The sequence below is a fragment of the Lycium ferocissimum genome, chromosome 4, assembly GCF_029784015.1.
Source record: "Lycium ferocissimum isolate CSIRO_LF1 chromosome 4, AGI_CSIRO_Lferr_CH_V1, whole genome shotgun sequence".
NCBI classification, from domain to species: Eukaryota; Viridiplantae; Streptophyta; class Magnoliopsida; order Solanales; family Solanaceae; genus Lycium; species Lycium ferocissimum.
Genome location: NC_081345.1, coordinates 31,309,053 through 31,322,712, shown reverse-complemented (window position 1 = coordinate 31,322,712; position 13,660 = coordinate 31,309,053). Strand labels below are relative to the sequence as shown.

The 13,660-nt window shown below is 34.0% G+C and overlaps 1 long non-coding RNA gene across 1 annotated transcript; it reads left to right on the top strand.

Annotated features, from left to right (window-relative positions):
- Positions 1 to 249: 249 nt before the first annotated feature.
- Positions 250 to 2,182, top strand: LOC132054589 (uncharacterized). The gene is made up of 2 exons (XR_009414328.1): positions 250 to 332; positions 1,760 to 2,182. It is a non-coding gene; the product is annotated as an uncharacterized LOC132054589 (long non-coding RNA).
- Positions 2,183 to 13,660: the final 11,478 nt, after the last annotated feature.

Below are 13,660 nucleotides of genomic sequence, written 5' to 3'. Positions count from 1 at the left end.
TAAGTATCACTAATTACACTGCTTTTGTGAAACCCCACATCAAGAGTGGAAGAAACACATCACTATATATATTTACTCCTTTATTGGTTACCAGTCACTTGTCACTTGCCAGTCTCTTCATACCAAGAGCACTATAAACCATTTTGCTTTTACTTCCAAGCAAACATTGGTTCATTGTAGAAGGAAAACTTCCGTGGGAAAAAAGGTGGAGGAAAGAGTGCAGGATCAAATTCGAAGGAGAGATAAGGATGATTTGTGGCAAAAAATGGTGTTTCCTGTTAGACGTGTTTGGGGTGCTGTTTCTGGTCATGTTGTACAGCCTAATAAGAATGGTAAAAACCTACTCGCACTCGCTCTTTCTTTCTAATTCTTCTTGATGATGCTGAAAATCTTTATAATGAACATGTGGGAACTACGTATGCGTGAACTAGTTTTTTAACTTCTTCCTCCCCATTTTCTTCTTGGTTCTGCACTAGCATCTAAGTAGTAGTTCAAGCTTTTCTTTAGCAGATCCTTAACTGTCCCAGCATATTAACAATATGAATTTGAAAAAAATAAATAAAAATCTAAAACAAGAACAAACAAGAAACTTAAGTTTCAAATGGTCTGAGATTATTCTGTTCATATTAGCGGTTCCTTAAATGAAAAATTGTGAATCAGGCAGATTGGATTTTTGAGTAAACCCTTTTTTGGTTTTCTCATGTCTTCCATAACGGGAAGGGGGAAGGGAAGACAATGTCATTATAGACCATCGGTAACTGTTACCTCCCACCAACAAAGTATCGGGTAAAACTCCATCTATCAAGGCTTTGACAAATGAAAAGAAATGAACTAATGTTTTTGACTCCACTTGATATGAACTTGGAGGACTCGTAGATTATAAAATTTTATTGTGGGTAGGCTTGCGGTGCAATATTACTTTAAATCTTTTAATAACGTTAGACAGACCTTTTTCCTTGAAAATAATTTAATTTTGATAGTACACCTACTTAGTCACTAGTGAGCTTTCGCACTAGACAAATTAAAAATAGCAGGATATCTTTTAGGGATTCCATTAGTGGTTTCTTGCGTCATTCATTCTGTTTCATTCAGAGTAATTCGTTGAGTGATTTTAATTAAATGTTTAAGCCAACAAGAACGGCCAACTTGTTAATAACATAATTTGCTACCAATCAATTCATGATGGCTTTGTTTTCTAATCATTAATCTATTTTACTATTGCCACCCATTAATAATGCACTCATATTCTCAAACCATTCAACTACTGGAAAATTAACATAGCACCTCACTTTCTACCAAGGGTCCATATATATAACTCGCTCTGTCGAAATTTAAATGTCATACTTTAATTTTTAGTTTGTAATGTCATACTTCCTTATTTACAAACAATTTAACTTTACGGGGATTATTTGTAACCACACAAATGTTTATCGTTGATTTCGAACCAAATTTCAAGAATACTCTTTCTCTTTGTTAAACTCCGTGCCTAGCCAAATGTTTTATCGTTGATTTAGAACCAAATTTCCGAAAGTCTCTTTCTCTTTGTTAAACTCTAGGTACTAGCCAAACACCCCAACATAGAAATTGGAACGAAGGATTATAGTGATCACTACTCTAGGATAAAAGAGAAACTGTTAACTATAAATCTCTTAGCACTTGAAAAAAAAATGGAAACTGGATAGTCAATGAGATGAGTAAAAACAGACAGTAGCTTTATGGATCACTTACAAGTTTGTATATTGGGTTTTGTTTCCTTCAGGTGCTGGACTATCGAACCTTCAAGGTGATATACAGTCGTGTGGATATGAGGATGTACAGGTGATGTGGGAAATGCTTGCAGGAACGGAGTCAGAGTTGACATCTCGGCACATTAAGCATAAGACACCGACCGTTGTTTAGGAATTTTGTATGGTTCAACCATAGTGCTAAATCATCTCTCCTCTCCAGATCACACCCATTAAGATGGTATGCTGCACTGCATCTATAAGAGTATCTGAAGAGTGAAGAGATGTATGCCACTGGGTAGATATTTCATAATATGGTACAAAGTGTGTGCTGTATTCCATATCTGCATATGAAGTATGTTTATCAATATCGGGACTGTCATGACGACAGTATCAGTTGTAATTATACCATCATCCTGATGATGTATGAAAAACCGGCACTAAATAAAGAAATAGAACGAGCTCAATTTTCTTACTTCCTTTGCTTAAGTCTGAAATACAGAAGAAAAAAAAAAATACCATAAGGATGTAACTCATACCCGTTGTGGTGGCCATATATACGCAACTCTAATAAATGGGGAGGCAGTGTTATCAAAACAGGCCCATCCACAATGTGACATCTGAAAATATAATCAAATCATATATTCCTTAGATGGACCAAAAATAACATAATTTTTTCTATGAAGCGCTAGGCATTGATGTGCTGCAATTCACCACTGGAAGGTCGATATAACCTATAATTTAAAATAACTCTGTTATGTCAGGAGCTATATTTCCTCGTCTTTTGTGAGCTAGGTGAATAGATAAAACGGAAAAAGGTCAAATGTATCTCTCGTTATACTTTGGGTTATAATATATCCCCGTTGTTATACTATTGGCTCAAATATATCCTTAACTTAAAAAAGGTTGTCACTTTTGACATCCTTATCTCATTAGCGTTGACATATGATGAGTGGATGTCACGTGGCATTACTACCTCATCAACCCCTTTCTTTTTACTCCTCCCTCGTCTAAAATTTTAACTCCTCCACCACCATTGCCACCATTATTGTTACAGCTCAAGATGAAAATTGCCCTTCCAATCTCTCTATTTGGGTATTTAAGAAGACAATCACACTATATAGATCTCTCTGTTTGGGTATTTAAGAAGACAATCACACTATATAGATATAAATATAATAAGATCAAATTATTTTATGACTTTGATGAACTTCAGCTTCTTCTCCAAATAAACTCAATTCAGAATGTTATACCATCCTCAACCCCAACAGAGTTTTATTATTGGCAATTAAATGACATTATGAGCCAAGACCGTGCTTAAACCTTTTAACATAAGATTGCCTAGTGAAGTATTTCACTATTTCATTGTGCAAAAGGTTACATCTTTTTTAGTAATAAAGGACACTTCGAGTGGGTAAATTTACCTGTCATCGGAAATTAATTAGTTGACTATAATTGGGGCCAAGTTAGTATCGATAACAGTGAGGTAGATAGGCCATGAATGATGAAACAACAAAGAAATTCACTAACTGGCACAAGTTTTGCATTCTTGAAGACTTTGAATAATCTATGGACTTTTTCCCACACTGAAAAGGTGGCAGGACAAAAGGCAGATGTTTATAAAAGAATTGGAAGGGCAATTTTCAACTTGAGCTATAACAATAATGGTGGCACGGTGGTGGAGGGGTGGAAATTTTAGGGGGGGAGGGTAAATGAGTTAGGATTGATGATGGCAATTACGCGCATCCACCTCATCATATGTCACACGCAGATAAGCAGTTTCTAATGGATTTAGGATAAGATGTCCATATTCATATTCGGAAGAGAAATGATAACAACATATGAGATATTATGACCAAAGTATAAATGCGGATATATTTAGCCCTTTTCCAATAGTACAGGAGTATATTTAGCCCTTTTCCGTAAGCTTTGTGCTTATCCTTCCAACGGGCTCTCGGCTATGGAACAGCTAAGCATGAAGCCGGTTCGCAAAAAACCGCTAACCGGTTCCGGCTATTTCAAGTTTAAACTCCAAACCGGAACCGGTCCGGTTTGGAGTGTTTAAAATATGTTTTTTTTTTATTTTTTGTATTATATATATATATTATAGTATTTATTTGTATATTGTAGGTATATTTACATATGTTATACAACTTTATAATTAAAGTTTAAATATTTATCGACTAATGTACTTAACATAAAGAAAGAAATACAGAATAGTATTTTTCGTATACATATATATGTATAACTTACATATACTTATATATATGTATAACTTAATATATATAGTATATATACTTATATACTACATATACTTATATATATGTATAACTTAATATATATACTATATATATGTATAACTTAATATATATACTAAATATATGTATAACTTAATATATATACATATATATACTATATATACTAAATATGTGGATAACTTAATATATATACTATATATATGTATATATATATACTATATACTATATATATACTTATATATAGGTATAATAATATATATATATATATATATATATATATATACTATATATACTTAATATATATACTAAATATATGTATAACTTAATATATATACTATATATATATTAAGTTATACATATATATATATAACTTACATATACTTATATATATATAACTTAATATATATACTATATATATATATATAACTTAATATATATACTAAATATATGTATAACTTAATATATATACATATATACTATATATACTATATATACTTAATATATATACTAAATATGTGTATAACTATATATATAATATATATACTAAATATATGTATAACTTAATATATATACTATATATACATATATACTATATATACTTAATATATATACTAAATATATGTATAACTTAATATATATACTATATATACTTACTATAAGTATATACTATATATACTTATATATGTTTAAGTATACTATATATAACTTAATATACTTATAAGTATATTCTTATATATTTTAGGTATATTCCTAACTTAATAAAAGTAAAAATATGAACACAAGTAAATAGAAGTAAGCTCAATGAGCCATATTTTTATTCATTCTTGGATAACATTTATTTGCAAGTTGTATTTTTTTAACTTGCAAATAATACATGAGTTGTACAAAAATAGTAGAATAATAAAATCACCAATTTTGAACCATTTCGTTAATTTCCCCCACATCATATTCCATCGTGGAAATATCTTCAAAGTCTTCCATTTGGTCCGGTCCACTAGCTATCAAATCTTCAATTTCTTCTCTCTTCGCCTTCCTCCGCTTTCGAGTTTTGGTTGCGTCGCTCCGATCTAATCCAATCTCGAATGCACACTAGTACTTGCAAGCTAAGCGTCGGATAATGAATGTCTATGGTCTCCAATTTGCTGTCTTCCTTGGCTAAATGCGCTCTCCGAAGCCACGGTTGATACTTGAACCGTAAGGATATCTCGAGCTATTCTGAAAGTGGGATAGCTTGCCTTGTACTTCTTCCACCATGCTAAGACGTCCACCTCATCCATTGGTTGATATCTACATTTGGGTGCATCAAATAAAAGTTATATTCATCAAAGTTTGCGGTAGAAGAAGAAGTTGTTGGCCGTGAATGTAAAACTTTTAAACCCGATGCCCTTTTTGCTACTTTGAGAAGTAGTAGGGCGTGGAGCAACGGTGTCTTCGTACGTTCTTCCAAACTAGAATAATGAGTAAAAACTTTTCTAAACTCATCATCAATAGCGAGTTCGGCTTACTTAAAGATGGTTGAGTTCCGCTTCAATTTCTAAAAATGTATAAATTTGACTAACCAAATTTTTAGTATACAGTTTTAAACAAGGATTTAAAAGGGAACCCAATATAAATAAAGTTGGGATGGGAAAAAAATACTTCTTAAATTTGATTATCATTTCAAAAATAGCCACTTGATAATCGGGTTTATGTTTATACTCTTGTAAAACTCTAGCTATTTCCGCTAAGTAGGCTAAAATTCGGTTACCGTGGGATAAAATTGTCTAGAAAAAGCAAGAGTTGCATTATTAAAATTTTCTAAGAGTTCAATACATTCTTTAACATCTTCCCAATGCATAAAATTTAACCAATCCTGACTATCGGTATTATATTTGTTGTGAACTTGTTGTATGGGAATCCTATACTCATATGCTTGTTGTAGCATAATGTAAGTGTAGTTCCACCAGTCTCAATTTCTATTTGAATTTTCCTAGGTCTAAGGTTATTTTCCACACAAGCATTCTTAAAATCTCTAATTCTTCCCCTATTAGCATTACAAAAAAAGAAACGCATATGCAAAGATTTCTAACTTTTTGAACGAGAATCATCAAAATGTCGAAGACCATCTTTAACAATTAAATTTAAAATGTGACAACTACATCTTACATGAAAAATATTTTTTAGAGGAGGGTTTATTTCTTTTTTAAAAGACCAACTCGCCTTTGTATTATTAGAAGCATTATCTAAAGCAATACAAAGTGTTTTTCTATAAATGTTAAAAATCTCATAATAGTAGACATTGAATCGGCTAAAAATTTTCCATCGTGACGACCTTTTCCTTCGTCATATAAAAAAGCTATAATTCTTTTTTGCATAACCCATTGTCATCAACCCAATGACATGTAATAGCAAAAAATCTAAATGGTTAATACTAAGACCCAAATCGGTAAGACAAACATTACAATTTAAAGAATTAAATACGTGGCGCAAATAAAATCTATATTTTTAAACAAATCTATAACATCGGCTCTACAAGTACTTCTAGGAATACCCTCAAATAACGGATTATAACAACGTTGAATGTAAGTAACAAACCCCATACCCGATGGAAAGGAAAATGGTAAACAATCATAAGCTACCATTTTAGCTATTTCTACGCGTTCTTTTTTCTTGTCATACTTAAAATTTCTCTCGGTTCGTGGGTCTATCGTCATTTGAATCCCCCCGACATTTGAACCCGTTTGCTCTCCCCAAACATCCATATGTTTGGTTCTCATACGAGAATTTAGTGTACCCGTTCCACCATCTTACATTCCTTGCTTAAAACTAAATACTTGTCCACGTACGTTACATGTTGGATTGGCTTTCCTATTCTTAGTCATAAATTTCCAAATTTTAGCTGTTGGCTTACGAGTTCTAGGCGGTTTTGTCTTGTGTATGTGATTGTGCGGGGACATGTATCTCCTATGGGATTTTCAGGGGGTTGTGTTTCATCATCATCATTTAAGTCTTCATTAAAAGTGTCGGTAAAATGTTGTTGCATTGCCTCATGACCTAAAAGTGGATTATTTCCACCAACATCAATACCTACATTAGGTGTTTCTTCCACAAATGTTTCCTCGTTAAGCACACCCCTAACAATACGACTACTACTAAGCACCACGTCTTAATCTCTTTGACATTATTAAATAGAATTAATTTAAATCACAATCAAATAAATCACAAGAAAATAAATTACAACAAATTAAATTACGTAAATTAAATTGCGTAAATTAAATTGCTAGAATTAAATTGCAAAAAATAAAGATAGAGTTGGAACGAAGGTACCAAATTGCCGGATTAATTTCTAACAAATTCAAGGCGGCTAGAATTGCAAATCCACCAAACTACTTGGGATTGTTGCAAAATCACCAACTCCACCAACAATATTATAATTGCAAAATTAATAATTAAAAGTTGAAACTATAATAAGACTTTGTGGCTAGTTATTGCAAAATAATTATAATTGAGAGATTGAGATTTGAGAGAAAGATGAAGAAGAGTGAATTGGTGTGAATTAAAAAAATGAAAATGAAGAAGGGTTTATATAGGGGTGGGGGATGGGTTAAAGTGTTAAAAAAAAAAAATTTGGGGGCAAAAATTAACAAAATGGCCGTTTGGCAACGGCCATTTTTGCAAATGGACCGTTGCCAACGGTCCATTAACGGACAGCAGTGCAGCCCAACCAACGGCTCTTTTTTTTTTTTTTTTTTTTAATTTTCACCGGTTAAACCGGTTTAACCGGTCCGGTTCCGGTTTTACCGGTTTAACCGGTTCCGGTTCCTAAAATATTGGAACCGGACCGGTAAACAATTATCCGGTTAACCGGAACCGGTTAACCGGTTCTACCGGTTCCGGTTTAACCGGTCCGGTTACCGGTTAAAACCGGTTAGCCCGAACCGGTTAACAGGCTTACTTTTCCGTAGATAAAAATGCCAAAACCTACATCACTTGTAGTAGTCTCATCACCCGAGACACAAATGTTGATAAACTGAATGATGTCATGTCCAATGTTCAAACCACAGAAAAAGAATAAAAGAGAAGAATTCCCATTCATATTTCATCATAATGCTCTCACACACCCTTGTAAAACGAATGCAATTACAGAAGGTTGATTCGGCCTCTGGAGCATGCATTCAACCAAAAGCTCTAGTAGGCATTTGGACACAAAAACTGTGATATTTTGAAGGGAAAAAAAAGTTCGAAAGGGTATTTCGAAGTTGAAGTTGTTTTTTAACATGCATTTAACTTGGAAAAAAAATGTTTTGTGAGTGAAAAAAAAAAATGTCACTTGAAAAACCGGTCAAAACTAGTTTCTCAAACTTGAAACTCATCCTCAATTATTTTTTTTTTTTTTCCAAAAAATCAGTCTGATGTATAACCTAACGCAGTTTTGAAATTCTTTTGTGAGGAAAAAAAAAAAGGAAAAACATTTCATGTACAACGGGTCATTAATATCCATCAGAGGACTGAAGGTGAATGCAAAACAAAAGGTTGATTCAGCTTCTGTAGGCATTCATCCGAAAATTTAGTATCCATCAGCACGATGAAGTTACGAAGAACTTCAAAACTCCAAATACTTTCTTTTTCCAAATTCACACAGAGTGCTTTAGAGATGCTACAGGAAAAAACATGCAGGGCCTTGGCACCGGATAATGAAGCTCAGGGTTAGCAACTAATAATGATAAAACATTCAGCTATTAAAAATTCTAGTGAAGCTCCATTAATTAGCAATTGGTTGCAGCGTGATACCACAGAAGTGTTACTTAATGTAGTCTGCATTATTTCACGTGCGTTTCTAAAATGATACTCCCCATCTCAATTTATGTGGGACTGTTTGACTGATCAGGGAACTTAAGAAAGAAAGAAATAATGTTAAAACGTGTGGTCTAAAATTATAGAAATATGACATTTTTCTTGGGACGGATTTAAAAAGTTAAGTATACCACATAAATTGGGATAGAGGATGTAGATAATTTGAAGAACAGGATATTAAAGTAATATTATCTAATCATTCAGTCACTTGAGAAAATCTAGCAATAAAAGAGGAAAGTAGTAACAATCAAGGGCTCGGAGTTTGACCAAAATTATCTAAGCATTTAATTACATAAGATCTCACAACTGCAAGTAAGGAAAACATAAACTGGACTAATCAGATAAGTTTTGGCCAATAGAGAAGGCCTGAAAGTATCGAAACAATTCAAACAAACCTAGATCCCTGCTGGTGATTAAACATAGGCAATTACGGTACCTTTAGGACCAAAAATTTTGTAGTGCCTTTCTACATGCTCCAGCAGTCCAGTGCTGATCACGTAAAGTAGATGCTAAAGCAGCATATAACTTGGCAAAGAAAGATTGCTGCAGGGCTCCAATTGTGCTTTTCCTCCATTCAAATGTTGATCGTTCTAAGTTGGTTTTTGTTTAGTTTCTGGAACGGTTTTGGCATAAGTTGAGTTTGGTTTAAGTATTGGAAAGCAGTTGTTCAAACTGTTTTTGGATAAGTCTTTAACTTGAAGGAGGGAATTGTGTTTGGTTCACATAAGAGCAATGTAGTCTAAAACCTAGATATGGCCAGGTTAGTGTTTTGGAAATATTTGTGAGAAATATTCTTCCAAGACCGAGCCATTTCTGAAGAGTTTCCAAAACCTAATTTAATCAAAATTTAGCCGATTTAAAAAATAAAAGCAACCGCATCAAGAGAAAAAAGCAGATAATCAAGGTAAACCAATCACCTGTGCTAGTAAACTTCCCTGGGTTTCATGCAAAACTCAGACCCAGAAAAGCAAGAGGGAGCAGATTTGGATGCACTCCAGGAAACCATTTCAACTTCATTCTTACCCCCTATCTCCCATTTTGCAATCTGTTAGCTCCCACTAACCATGTTTAGACGCTGATAAAGCATATTTTACAATTCAGTAAAACTGCTCAAACATCACAAGGGATCCACATAAGATTCAGAAATTGCTGCATAATTTTAAAGATGTAAACCATGCAACAAGTATCAAAGAGGGCTCTGCCCTGTCACGGTTGAAACTTGATACCAGTTTCATGGCAATGCTGTATAGTTTGCATATTGATGTGCTCCTTTGCAGGTAGCGGTGGAAGAGAAGGGTACTCTACTTGCTACACTTCATCTCTAATTCTCTTCACCCGTTTCATGTTACCATCCAACATAATTACATAATCCAAGCCACAATCAACTAAAAAGTTGATTCCTTTTAATTCAAAGCATTATTCTGATGGGCTGTGCACATAAATGAGGCTGAAACAGTTCTACAAACATTAGAATCCCTACAAGATAAGACGGGGCACACTTTTGTTATTTGTTCTATTGCTACATTGTGCAGTCCCAATAAAATTTCCTTTGTGTTATTCTTATTTATAAGAGTACTCCACCTTCTGAAAACACATGAATTTTAACTCTGCGAAATGTAATACTAAAGTGTTCATAGTATTTTAAAATTGGAAATGCAAGACTGAGCAATGCTGGAATCTGTAAAGGATGGTTTTACTAAAAGCAAGATTGATCCTGTGCCTCTTCCACTAGGCTGCAATAGTAGCAAATATTTCTCTGCATTACATGCAAAAAGGCAAACCATGTGTACAAAAAAAGATTAAGCAAGGCAACACAAGTAGTAAAATGGCATGACACGATGCAAACCTTTTTTTTCTTTTTTTATTCTTCTTTTTGATAAATTGCAACACCTTTTTCTAATTATGTTTCGTAGACTGAATCACTTACCGAGGAACAAGAATAACCTATAGAGAAGGAAAGTTGGGTTTCCTTTACATATATTCTCCAGAAAACATCGGAAAATACGGACTGGGCAACAATTACTTTTCTATTGACTTACATTAGCAAAACGACAGTTTGGTAAAATCATCAGAAATGTGTAGGACAAACATCCGTTATGTCCAGATTCTGTTGATTATCTACAGAAATGACCTCAGAGTGCCTGGAAGGAACTTTATGCTCAATCTTTCTCCATTTCCTCCATGTGTCTGGAAGGAACTATCATGCTTAATGAGACAACTAGTTGTCTCTCCATTTCCTCCATATAGGATGCATGGTGTAAATTGAAATACTAAACCAATAAAGGAGGCATCTAATTTGAGAAGTAGATGACAAGGAAGACAAACCTCAGCAGGAATATCATCTCTAAAAAAAATCTGTAAAGAAGATTAATTACTTTTTTTGTCTGTCATATATTTTAATTAGATTGATTTTGTATATGTTACATAGCCAATAAATATCCATGCACTTGGCCCATTGGACACTCTTAATACTTTTACGCTAATGTTGTCCCAAATGCAACTTGTTCCTTTCCAGGCTGCAGACCTCCATTGAATCAATAAAAGGATTCGAGCAGGCACCCTAGAGAAAATTAAAGAAGAATCTTAAAGTACTTACTGCTGAACCCATTCTTGGAGATAGACGTAAAAACTTATAGATATTGCAGGATGCAAGTGATTCCACACTTTCTCGCCCTCAAAGATAAGCAGCCAACGTGAAATGTCTAGCAAACTTCTCTTTGCCTAACAGCTTCCTCCCACCACCCCACCTCACTCTCGGAAAGAGAAACCCCTAGCCTCTTGTTCCCTTCAAAGGTTGGTTAGAGGGTAGAGATAACTAGACATAACCCAATAATTATGAGCTTGAAACCGAACCAAAGCGAAATGAAATTGAACAGACGGTCAAGGTTGGTGAAGCCTCTACTCTCAGGGAACGATTTTGTGCCATGTTGTGATGGCTACAAGCCTCAACATGCCCTTTAGGAATAATCTTTACATTAGACGCATCACTCACATCCAAATAAAAACAGAAATCAATGCAGAATCGAGTCTAAACTTCTAAACTTCATTTGCAGAATAAAATACCGATCTTATAATGCAAAAAGCACAAGATTCTCTCCAAACTCAAACAACATGCCTAACTTCTCTTCACAAGATTCCACCTGAATGGACCCTCTAACTCCCCAAACTCTGCATCAATCAGCTGCCGAAACCAGTACAAACACTAGATCAACTATTAAACAGAATATAACAGCATTAGTTCCTAAAATTTTTTGTCGCCTCTACTTCTTTGTCCCTGATCTTAATAACCCAACTGGCCTCGTGTCAACCTTAGAAATGTCAACAGAGAATCTTAGATATCCAACTAGCACATCTGTTAAAAGTTGATCCAAGTTACTTCTGCTTAAAGAACTTTGTTTCAGTATTCACAGGGTCACAAAGTTGTGCATCATATTCTGAATACACAAAAACACACACACAAATGGTATCTGACAATATAGCTTAACAGGTCAATGGAAACATTTTAGTTTACTATGTGTCAATATGATTCTAGGGGCAAAAGCCTACTTGTTTTTTATTACCTTAGTGAAAATACTACACACGTTCATACATTATATTTGCTGACTTCTCCATTTCTGTAAGCGGCATTCTATGAAGCTAATACAAGTATAAAGTATTAATATATTTCCGCGTCCTTTGTTTATTAATAACTCATGTTATAAATTGCCATTTGTGATGGTTCATATATGGCATGTGCTATTTATTTTCTTTTCTTTTGGGAAGATAAATGCTAATTATATACTTATATTCCTACAACTTGAAAAAGAAATCCTTCACTGGCGAATTGACAGAAGAAAAAATAGCAAAAATGGTTGATCGTTGGCAGGCCATGTAGTGAACTTACTGGTGTCCAGATTCTGTACAGCTCAGAAACACGGCTATCAAAGTAGTAGGCCTGCCTGTATTTGGAGAAGCACATAAGAGATAATGAATGGACGCTACACATAAAGACCAAGAACTAAGAAAAAGGAAACAAATGCTCACACACACTCTATGCACACATACGATGCATACATACATATGTTGTGTGTGTGTGTGTAAAAATAATTACTTAAGTTTCCAGAAAGGTTATGCATTAGTTCAATTCAGGTTTCAGAGCAAAGATATATAAAAGCAGTGAGAAGTTAAAAGATAAAAATGTTCTTCTGACCTTCGCACTTTCTGGTAGGTATACTTGTTCTCTATGACCAGCAACAATTTCACAGTCCAGAAAGAGGAGCTAATATCGTCTTCATTTCCAACCTTTATTCTGTTTTCACAAGAAGTTATTTGTTTACTTGCCTATCAATTTTTCTTTTACCCGCATTTGATCAACCTATCACTGCCACCTATGCTTCTCCATAGTATTCAGTAAATCCTTCAATTCAGAATATGATTTCAACTTGTCATTAAGACCAGCTCCCCATTGAGATTATCTGATCACACGGATCCGCATTGAATAAAGAATAATGGTAGATCTTTGAGGGTTAAATACATCGAGACAAAAAACTAAATATGTGGTTAAAGAAATATATAAGCTAGGACATGATAACCTGAAGCAACAGCTAACTCTGTCATTCACACTACACTTCTAAGTCTCTCAATTCTAAAGCATACAAATCCAACCTTAATACTAAGTGAATTTAGTCTAATATAACTCCTGTGGGACTGGAAACTTCCAAAATTTTGGTGAGAAAGAACAAGAATAATACAACACAGCAATGTAATACAAGAACATGAACTGAAATACAAAATCTTTGAGGAACTGGACAAATATGGAATCTGGAATGTCTTAAAGCCAGTACCTAAGTTATTATACAGTTACCA